Here is a 9108-nt window from a genome sequence, read left to right on the forward strand (position 1 = left end):
ATAGATAATAAGGGGTCAATAAATTTAGGCTCAAAGAGTGATGGGGGATCCAGATAAGTTATGAACCATCAAAGTTGCACTCACTTCTTCCTGGGTGTTGTTCTTCAAATGTTGGGGGGGGGGTCATTGAGATAGACTTACTATGTAGTCCAGACTGGCTTTGAACTCACAGCAATCTTTCTGCTTCAGTCTTTTGAGTGCCACCATGCTTGGCAATAGCTGAATTTCAATCAAGAATTCTTAATGTTGAAAATGCCTTTAAGTCCCAAAGAAAAGTCTTCAATGGGATGATTTTTTTAATGCAAATTATTTTGCTGTAATACAGAGGGGAATTCTAGATGAAAGGAAAGGCCAACAGGACAGCTGAGAGGGAGGAAGAGCACCTTCCCTGCCCCTTAATTTACAAGCAACAGGAAGGAGGTTGCATTTGTAATCCTTTGTGATTAATGTATATTAGTTGTGACGAATCATGGGCTTCACTGTGACAGTTTCATACATCATATGACTTATTTGGTCATTTTCATTCTTTCTTCTTACCCCCTTTTTAATTCCCTCCTCCAGTGGTTCTCAACCTTCCTAATGCTGCAAACTTTTAACACAGTTCTTCATGTGGTGGTGACCTCCAACCATAAAATTATTTTTATTGCTACTTCATATTGCAAATAATCTTGCTACTGTTGTGAATTGCAATGTAAATATCTGTGCTTTCCAACACAGCGACCCCTGTGAAAGGGCCATTCGATCCCTAAAGGGGTCATGACAGGTTGAGAACCACTGCCCTCCTCCTTTCCCCCAACTCCTCCTTCTTCTCCAATGGTCTCTCTTCTAATTTTACAGGATTTTTTCCCCCTCTTCCCTGGATGAAAGAAAACACTCCATGCTTGTCTTCCTGTGTCTGTATTATTTTTCCAAGTATGTCAATTAAGGCAGACTGTGCTTTTAATAAAGTGCCTTCCTCTGCCCTTCCCTTTCCATTCCATCACAGGCCTTCCTGGGGTTGCAGTCGTGGCTCGTCTCTGAGTTTCAGGCAGAAGGTATTTGTGTTGACATGAGGGGGAAATGTTCCTGGCCACCAGAATGGGAACTAAAGTTGTTATCAGGCTAACATCTCATCCTCACTCACCCTGTCAGGATCGCCCAGATGTTGACCACTTTTCTTGCCTTGGGTCAGTCTATCAGGCCGGTGCCAGAGAACTAAAAGTGACTTCATTCTGCCACTCAGTTGTATCAGTGCTTGGAGAAGCACCTACATGTCTTTGGAAGGGATGCTGTGTGCTGTTTCTCAAAAACTCTCTCCAGTCTTACATCAGGAAAGCATCTTGATTTCCTTTCTAATCCAGCCCCACCTCTCCCCAAAAGTGTTTGTTTTAAAGGCCTCTCTAGCAACTAACTCCTTTCTAAGCAACTCAAAACTTCAAATGTCAAAGTCTTGATTTTTCTTCTATCATCATGTTTCATTTCCACAGAGTGCAAGGAGGCCCTGTACTAAAGCATGGAACAGTGTCTGTTATCCATGGGGGGCAGAACGTGGAGGTCGTGGACATGGAGAGCAATCACTTTCTACTTGATGATCTACCACGGTCCTCTAGGGGGTACCTGGGTAGTGGTTTGTTCCTCCAGCAGCACTGCCTGAAGTGGCCATTCCTCTTCACCCCTCCCTGGTGGTGGTAAAGGAAGAGGAGCCTTCTGACCACCCTGCTGGGGAGTGGGTACCAAATGACAATAGCAGTGGCCTTCTATAGACAAATTTCTAAACAGTCTTATTAAATAAGAAACACAGAGCCAAATACAGGGGTGAAAGCCGTAGAGATTAGAGAAATAGTGAGAGCCACCAACTAACCTTAGCTCACCACGCCGTCCATCATAGCTTTCCAAGTGAGAGCTTCTTCCTGTCTAACCTGCGCCTTTATTGCCTTGCTGTTCTGCCTTCTCATTGGCTCTTAGCCCAGCTACCTCACTGCCTTGTCACTGCCTGTCTGTATAGACCTCCAGGTCTCTATGGTTGGTACTGGGATTAAAGGTGTGTGTCACCACACTTGGCTGTTCCCTAGTGTGTCCTTGAACACACACAGACTCTGCCTGCCATGTGATCAGATTAAGGGCGTGTGCTACCACTGCCTGAGTTGTTTATGGCAGGCTATGTCCTCTGATCTCCAGGCAAACTTTATTTATTAACATACAAATAAAATATCACCACCTTCCAGCACAAATAGAATATCACCACGGTCTTCTCTCCCCTGCAGCTCCGGGGCAGCAGCAGCTAGGTGTCACTAATATGATAATCGCTGAGTTCTTCCCACCTCTGCCTCCAATTGAAACCTCCTTCGTAACCCTTGACTCCACATTTCCATGGCATAACCCTTCTGGGGCTGAGTCCTTCCTCTTCCCACCCCAACACCAATAAATCACAAGACTCAGCCTGTTATTTGTTCCCTTCCTACTAACAAGGTAGCTAGCCACCTGTACCTGATGAGGCCCTGCTTCCACCTACGGGCCGATAAAAGGGTCCCATTTCTTTTGAAGTTCAGAAACAGCTAACTTTTACTGAGTGTTTACAGCGACCCCAATCAGGCCGGTTAACCTGTGTGTGGAAACTAAAGAGGAAGTAGGTAGCAGCGAGTGGGAGACCAGCTACCTCTGAATCAGGCTCACCTATAACCGCAGCCACATTGAACTCTGCACTAAACTGAGTCCCTTGCTCTCTTTCCCATCCACTCTCCCAACCTGTTCTGTGTGCAGTTACGGAGGGATAGCAAGGGTGGCTTAGTAGTCTGAAGGACTTGAAGTTTTCTTGGAAGTTCTATTGTCTGCCTGGTCAAGTGGATCTACCAAAATCAAGGAAGCATGCAGAGATGTACAGGAAGGCGGGCAGCAGATGGCTCCGATCACCGCATAAGCCCTTTCTTGTTATTCTTGAAAGTTGGTAGGAATACAGCGTTAATGTCGTGCCAAGCACCTTTTTTTATTCTAAAATTCAAATGTCCACGTTGCTGAGCATTTGAGCCACAAGAAGCTTAGAGTGAAAATGAATCTTACATATATTATCTCTGCCTGCAAATGGCCTGAGTTAATATTTGTGGGGATTCATCCAGGATCCCTTTCTATATAAATATGTGTGTGTTTCTAAGTAGAATGTCTGTGATAGAGGGAAAAAAAGAAATATTACCAGGTACTCATGAAATATTTTAATAAAGAGCATATTTCTCTACTTTTTTGAAAACTCCCACTTTTCAAACTTTTACTTGTCGTAGCACACGTTATTGTAGAAAATAATCGCTCTGTTGACACTCTCATGCACGCATGTCATGAGCTGTTACTTTGTTCCTTCCCTGTCTTCTCCTGCCCTTCATTCCCCTTCCACCAGTCCCTTCTTCTTTCCAAACAGTGCCCACTCTCACTTTTAGAAAATACTGTTTTTTTAGTGGCAGAAAATTAGTCAACAATTTGGTTAACCATTTTCCTAAAGATGAGCTATCGGGTTTTCCTGATTGCTTTCAATGATAAGAAATGCCATTTCCCATTATACCCTCAAGATCATGTACCAGAACTGGAAATGCTGGGTTAAAAGTGTAAGTCCAATGGCTTTAAGTTTGGTGTATAGCTGATTAGCTAAGTAAAATGTGAAGTTTATTCTAAATAGGTCTTTGTTAGTTTTCTTAATGGATAAAGAGCTTCCGATAAATTATCACATTGATTTGAATGAATAAATCCTTTAAAACTTGAAAAGCAAACAGCTGGAGAGTGCATCCACCTTTATGTGGTAGTTGGTATTTGATGGCTTCATAAACCTCCAGAGAATTCAACATGATTGAAAATATGGTCTTTAGAAATACAGGAAAAAAGAATTCTCCCTAAAATAAGGAATTTCACATAGGAGATAGAAGGAAGAAAAAGCCAGAGAATGTGGAATGTGAAGTGAACGTTGAATGTGAAGCACTTTTTCAGTCCTTGAGTGATTACCTTCTAAAAGCTTCTAAAGATGTCAGCTTCCTGAGGCTTTTGTGTCCTGGGCTGCATTTAACCAATCAGGTTAAATGTGGATGATGAAGACTGTCATGAAGAACACTAGCTTTGATGAGTCACTACACTTAACCTTCAGTGGTTAGGGAGCCAATTATCTGCTCCCTTAGCTGCGGAGACCCTTCTTTTCTTTCCTCTTCCTGGTAGTTAACCAGATTTATGCTCATTTAAGATCTCCTCAGGACCCAGAAAAAAAATGTGGACAGAAGTCATGAAGGTATATAAAGCCCAACACTAAATGAAGCACATTGTCTGTTCGGCACGGGCAATAGGGATTAAGTGGTACCTACGGCCCTGAAGGCACACAGCTGGGTACCATGGAGACAAATCAGCTTAGGTAACTCCCAACCTGCCCAGGATGCTTTGAGACAAGGTTTAGGATCAACAGCATGTTTAGAGAGTGTAGTCTACAGATTTCAAATGGGCTTCACACCCATGCAGGCATTAGACTTCCTATGAATAATCAACCATGGTCCACAGACACGGACAAAGACTCTCAGAGGGATTAAATGCCTCTCTCAGTATCACTAATACTGTGAACAACAATGTATTCTCAGAGCAATACATGTAAATACCTTCCAGTGCCTCCAGTGATAATATAGAATACTATCATGTGCTAGGCTGCCACTAGATAGTAGAGGGTGTAAAAGAAGAATAGACCTTTTCATTAAGGAGCTCATGACATATGGTGGGGGCAGATAAAAACTGAACCTGGCTCAGCAGCTAACAGCAGGTGTTCCTCTTGCAGAGGGCCTGAGTTGGGTTCCCAGCAGCCACATTGAGTAGCTCATACTGCCTGTAACTCCAGCACCAGGGAATCCAGTGCCTCTGGCCTCTGCTGGCACCTACACTCACGTGTACAGATCTACCCACAGACAAAAGACATAGTTAAAAATAAAACAAATCTTTAAAAAAAAAAAAGAAGTTGAAGCTATAATATTGAATGATGGAAGCCATGACTGAGATTCATGGTAAAGCACTATTCAAATGTGGCCAGAATATCTGATGAAGAAGAAGCCACAAGTCAGTGATTATGAGAGGCTCCAGTCTTTATGTCTTCCTCCAGTTCCTATATTATTATTATTATTATTATTATTATTATTATTATTATTGAGACAGGGTTTTTCTGTGTAGCCCTGGCTGTTCTGGAACTCGCTCTGTAGACCAAGCTGGCCTCAAACTCACAGAGATCTGCCTGCCTCTGCCTCCCGAGTGCTGGGATTAAGAGTGTGCACCACCACTGCCTGGCTTCCAGTTCCTACTTTCCATGCCATAAGTACAGAGAATTTCCTGGAATGTTGGACTTGAGAGTTGAGAATGCAGGCACTGGATCAGATAGGCCTTGGTTTAAAAGCCAGCTCTGCCACTCCACTAACTCTTGAGTGACTGGACCCTGAGTGAGAAATCTTCATCAAGTGGCTGGGCTCTTTAAGCTTCAGTGTCTCCCACTAGACAGTGATAATAGCAGTGTTTGCCTCAGACTCCTGGAGTTCAGATCCTGTCTCTGGCACCTACTAGATGACCATCAAGTCTCCTTGGTTACTCCATTCCTAAGTATAGAAACATTCATGAAGTCTGAATGTTTAGAATTTTGTCAGGGATAGAATGTAAATGTGCAGAAACTGGGGCCTGGGGTCTGGCTCATTAAATAAAGCAGCAACCACCATACAAGCATGAGTTCAGATTCCCAGCACACATGTGAAAGTCTAGTGGGATACTCTGCACCAGAACTCTGGTGATGAAGGAGAGGAGATGGGGATCTCTGGAGCTTATTGGCCAGCCAGGCTCGGCTATCAAGGTTCAATGAGTTATCCTATTTCCAAAAATAAGTTAGAGCACTATCAAAGAAGACCTTGGGTCTCCTCATGCACGCACACACACATGACTATGCACCCCTACCCATAAGGACATATCATCATGTGCGTAAGCCACGCACACACTCGCCCCCGCCCCCAAAGCTAGGTGTGGTGGTATAGTATACACTGCAATCCCAGCACTTGGGACACTGAGACAGGAGGATCGTGAGTTAGAGGCCAGCTGGGCTACACAACAAGGTCTCACAATAAAAAAAAAAAAAAAAAAAAAAAAAAAAAAAAAAAAAAAAAACTAACAATAATAAGAATTTAATTGTTTAATAAATATTGACTGTTATAATTTTTCTGAAATATCCCAAGTCTTATAAGCAGTGAATGATGAAACGCTGCACCTAGGACTGGCACAAACCAACAGATGAACTGTCCATCTCAAGTACCGCTTTAACGCCATGTTCTTTCAAGCATAGATGGTTGAGAGTTAGTTTGGGGATTGTCTGTTTGTTTGTTTGGATTGGTTCCCGAAGAAGAACATCCATTAATAAAGGTCACCGTAACTATTAATGGAAGTTACTCTGGTTGTCAAGTTTTCTAAATATCTTCAAAATTCTAAAAGTTACAAACTGCAAGAAAAGACTTCATGAATGTATGCATGTGACCTTTCTGTCTTTCAGAATTCCACATGACAGCATTTCAATGGCCACTAAGATCTAAAATGTTGGACCAGAATGGGAAGGACGTGTTTGTAGCTTGGTAAGATACGGATTTTTTTTTTTTTTTTTTAAGATACGGATTTACTGAGAAGCCGTAAGTTTAAAGGCCTCACCTTTGTAAGGGACTCATCTAAGGAAATCTGCCCATCTGGCAAAATAGCTTTATAAGCTGCACAAATCCTAGGTTTCCTAAAACCTGTTTCCATACCGGAGGCATTCTGACTAGCGTCCTTTTCCTGCCCATTGCTACTCTATCCTACTAAGCTTTGGGTCCCTGGCAGTCACTAATTATTCTCTGCTGAAATCTCTTTGCAATTTCTTTTGTTCAAAGATGGGTTGGTTCAGTGACTGGATACTGGCAGACTGTCAGCGGGTATGTGTTAAGTATGTTGAAGAAAAGTAACTGGTGGGGAGAAAGAATAGAAAGGGTGGCTTAGAACTCTCCTTGATCAAATTTAGTTATTCTTTCCTGGCCCTGTGTGTGTGTGTGTGTGTGTGTGTGTGTGTGTGTGTGTGTGAGAGAGAGAGAGAGAGAGAGAGAGAGAGAGAGAGAGAGAGAGAATGTATGCATATTTTACTATAATCTAAATGCTGGAATTCTGCATTCATCTTTATAATACCCAGTTTTAGCAAGAATCCTGTTATGTTAGCACAAGACTGTTTGCCAGGGGTGATGTACACACTTGTAATTCTAGCACTCTGAGTTCAAGGCAGGAGTTCAGGGCAAACCTAATCTACATGGCAATACTCTGTCAGAGAGAGGGGAGGGAAGAAGGGGGAGGAAGGGAAGGAGGAGGATAGAAAAGAGAGAGAATTCCCCATCTAAGGTATCTGATCGATCCCTTAACCTGCCATCAGTAAGAATCCTAGCAAGTTACTTAGATCGGAATTCCCCTTCTCTCTGATGTTTTCTCTTGGTAATTTCCCATCTACTGACTAACACTCTGCTCCCACGATGTTCCTTGGCTGTAAATCTCTGCTTGTTCATGATGTATATGGCAGTTTCAATGAGAATGCCTCCCCTGCCCCCATAGGCTCATATATTTGAATGTTTGGTTCCCAGTTGGTGCAGTATTTAGGAAGGATTAGGAGGTGTGTCCTTGTTGGAAGGGGTGTGTCATTGGAGGTGGGCTTTGAAGACTCACATGCTCACACCAAGTCCAGTTTCACTCTGCTCTTCTCTCCTCCCTGCTCCTGGATCAGCAAGCACTCAGTTACTGCTCCAGCACCATGCCTGTCTGCTTGCTGCCATGCTCCCTGCCAGGATGGTCATAGATTCACCATCGAAAACTGTAAGCAAGCCCCTCTGATGACAGTTGAATAAAGCACCGATCTATGAGTATAACAGAATATCATTAGGACTCATTTTATTACTTTTTTCAAAAAGAAAAATAGTATTTGGTTTTACCTTATGTCTCTGGACTATCTAGTCTGTGGACTTGGTCACCCAAGCAGTGTCTACATTGCTACACAGGCCTGCACCAGGTCTTCTGTGTGTGTGAGAGAGCATACACACACACACACACACACACACACACACACACACACACACACACACACACACACAATATGGCTTCCACCTTGAGGGACGGGCCTTAAATGAAATCAGATATTGGTTGGTTACTCCCACAAGCTTTGTGCCACCATTGCCCTCGCATATTTTGCAGGCAGAATAGCACTGTAGATCAAAGAGTTTGTTGAATAATTTTTTAACCAAACTGACCAGTGTCCATCTCCGATTCTCTTCGAGAGTCTTAGGCTAGGCTTGATACCTATCAGAAGTTTAGAAATTCATGACAGACTGTGACAAAATGGCATCAAATGTGGCAATGAGTAACCCCCCCCATTTATTTTAGCCTAATTACCATTAGGCACAATAACCACTGTGCTTACAAAGTCCAGTGAATTTCATTGACAGCTTTCAACTCAGTTGAGGCTGAGCCTACTTTGTGGTCTTACTCACTTTAGTAATCCACTCATAGCTTTAATAACTCAGGATGTTGTTTTCAAGTTTCTCGAATAAGCTGTGTTACTACAATGTCACAGTTCCCACACAGTCCTGGAAGTGATTCATTTTCTCATTAAATTGTGCTATATATACTCTAGAAAAATGAGTTGGCATTTCTAAGAATACCTGATAGAGAACATGAGTTTTTCTTTCCCTCCCTGTCATCTGAACCCCTTAAATCACAGGCAGTGCAATGTGTCGGCAGCTAAAATGCATACTCAAACCAGAGGCACTTACCAGACAGGTCAGGCTGTTGTTTGCTTATTTTCCTGCTAGTAAATTGTGTCTCGAACTCTGAGGAAATTTTGTGTATAAATACATAACACTAGTTAGAAAATTCCACCACGCAAATCACTAAAAACCTTTAAATAACTAAAGAAAGGCAGATTCTTCGCTTCCTCGAAGCTTTGTCTCTTTGACCCCTTGACTGAAAAGTTGTTCGGATCAGAAGGCCACACAGGACTACATCCCATCATGAGTCTCTTCATCCCCTGGCTCTAGACACACATGGGAAAGATAAAGAGGAGCAGGTAATGGGGTGGCTGTCTTCAAAACT

Source organism: Peromyscus leucopus, chromosome 9 (genome assembly GCF_004664715.2).
Source record: "Peromyscus leucopus breed LL Stock chromosome 9, UCI_PerLeu_2.1, whole genome shotgun sequence".
Taxonomy (NCBI): domain Eukaryota; kingdom Metazoa; phylum Chordata; class Mammalia; order Rodentia; family Cricetidae; genus Peromyscus; species Peromyscus leucopus.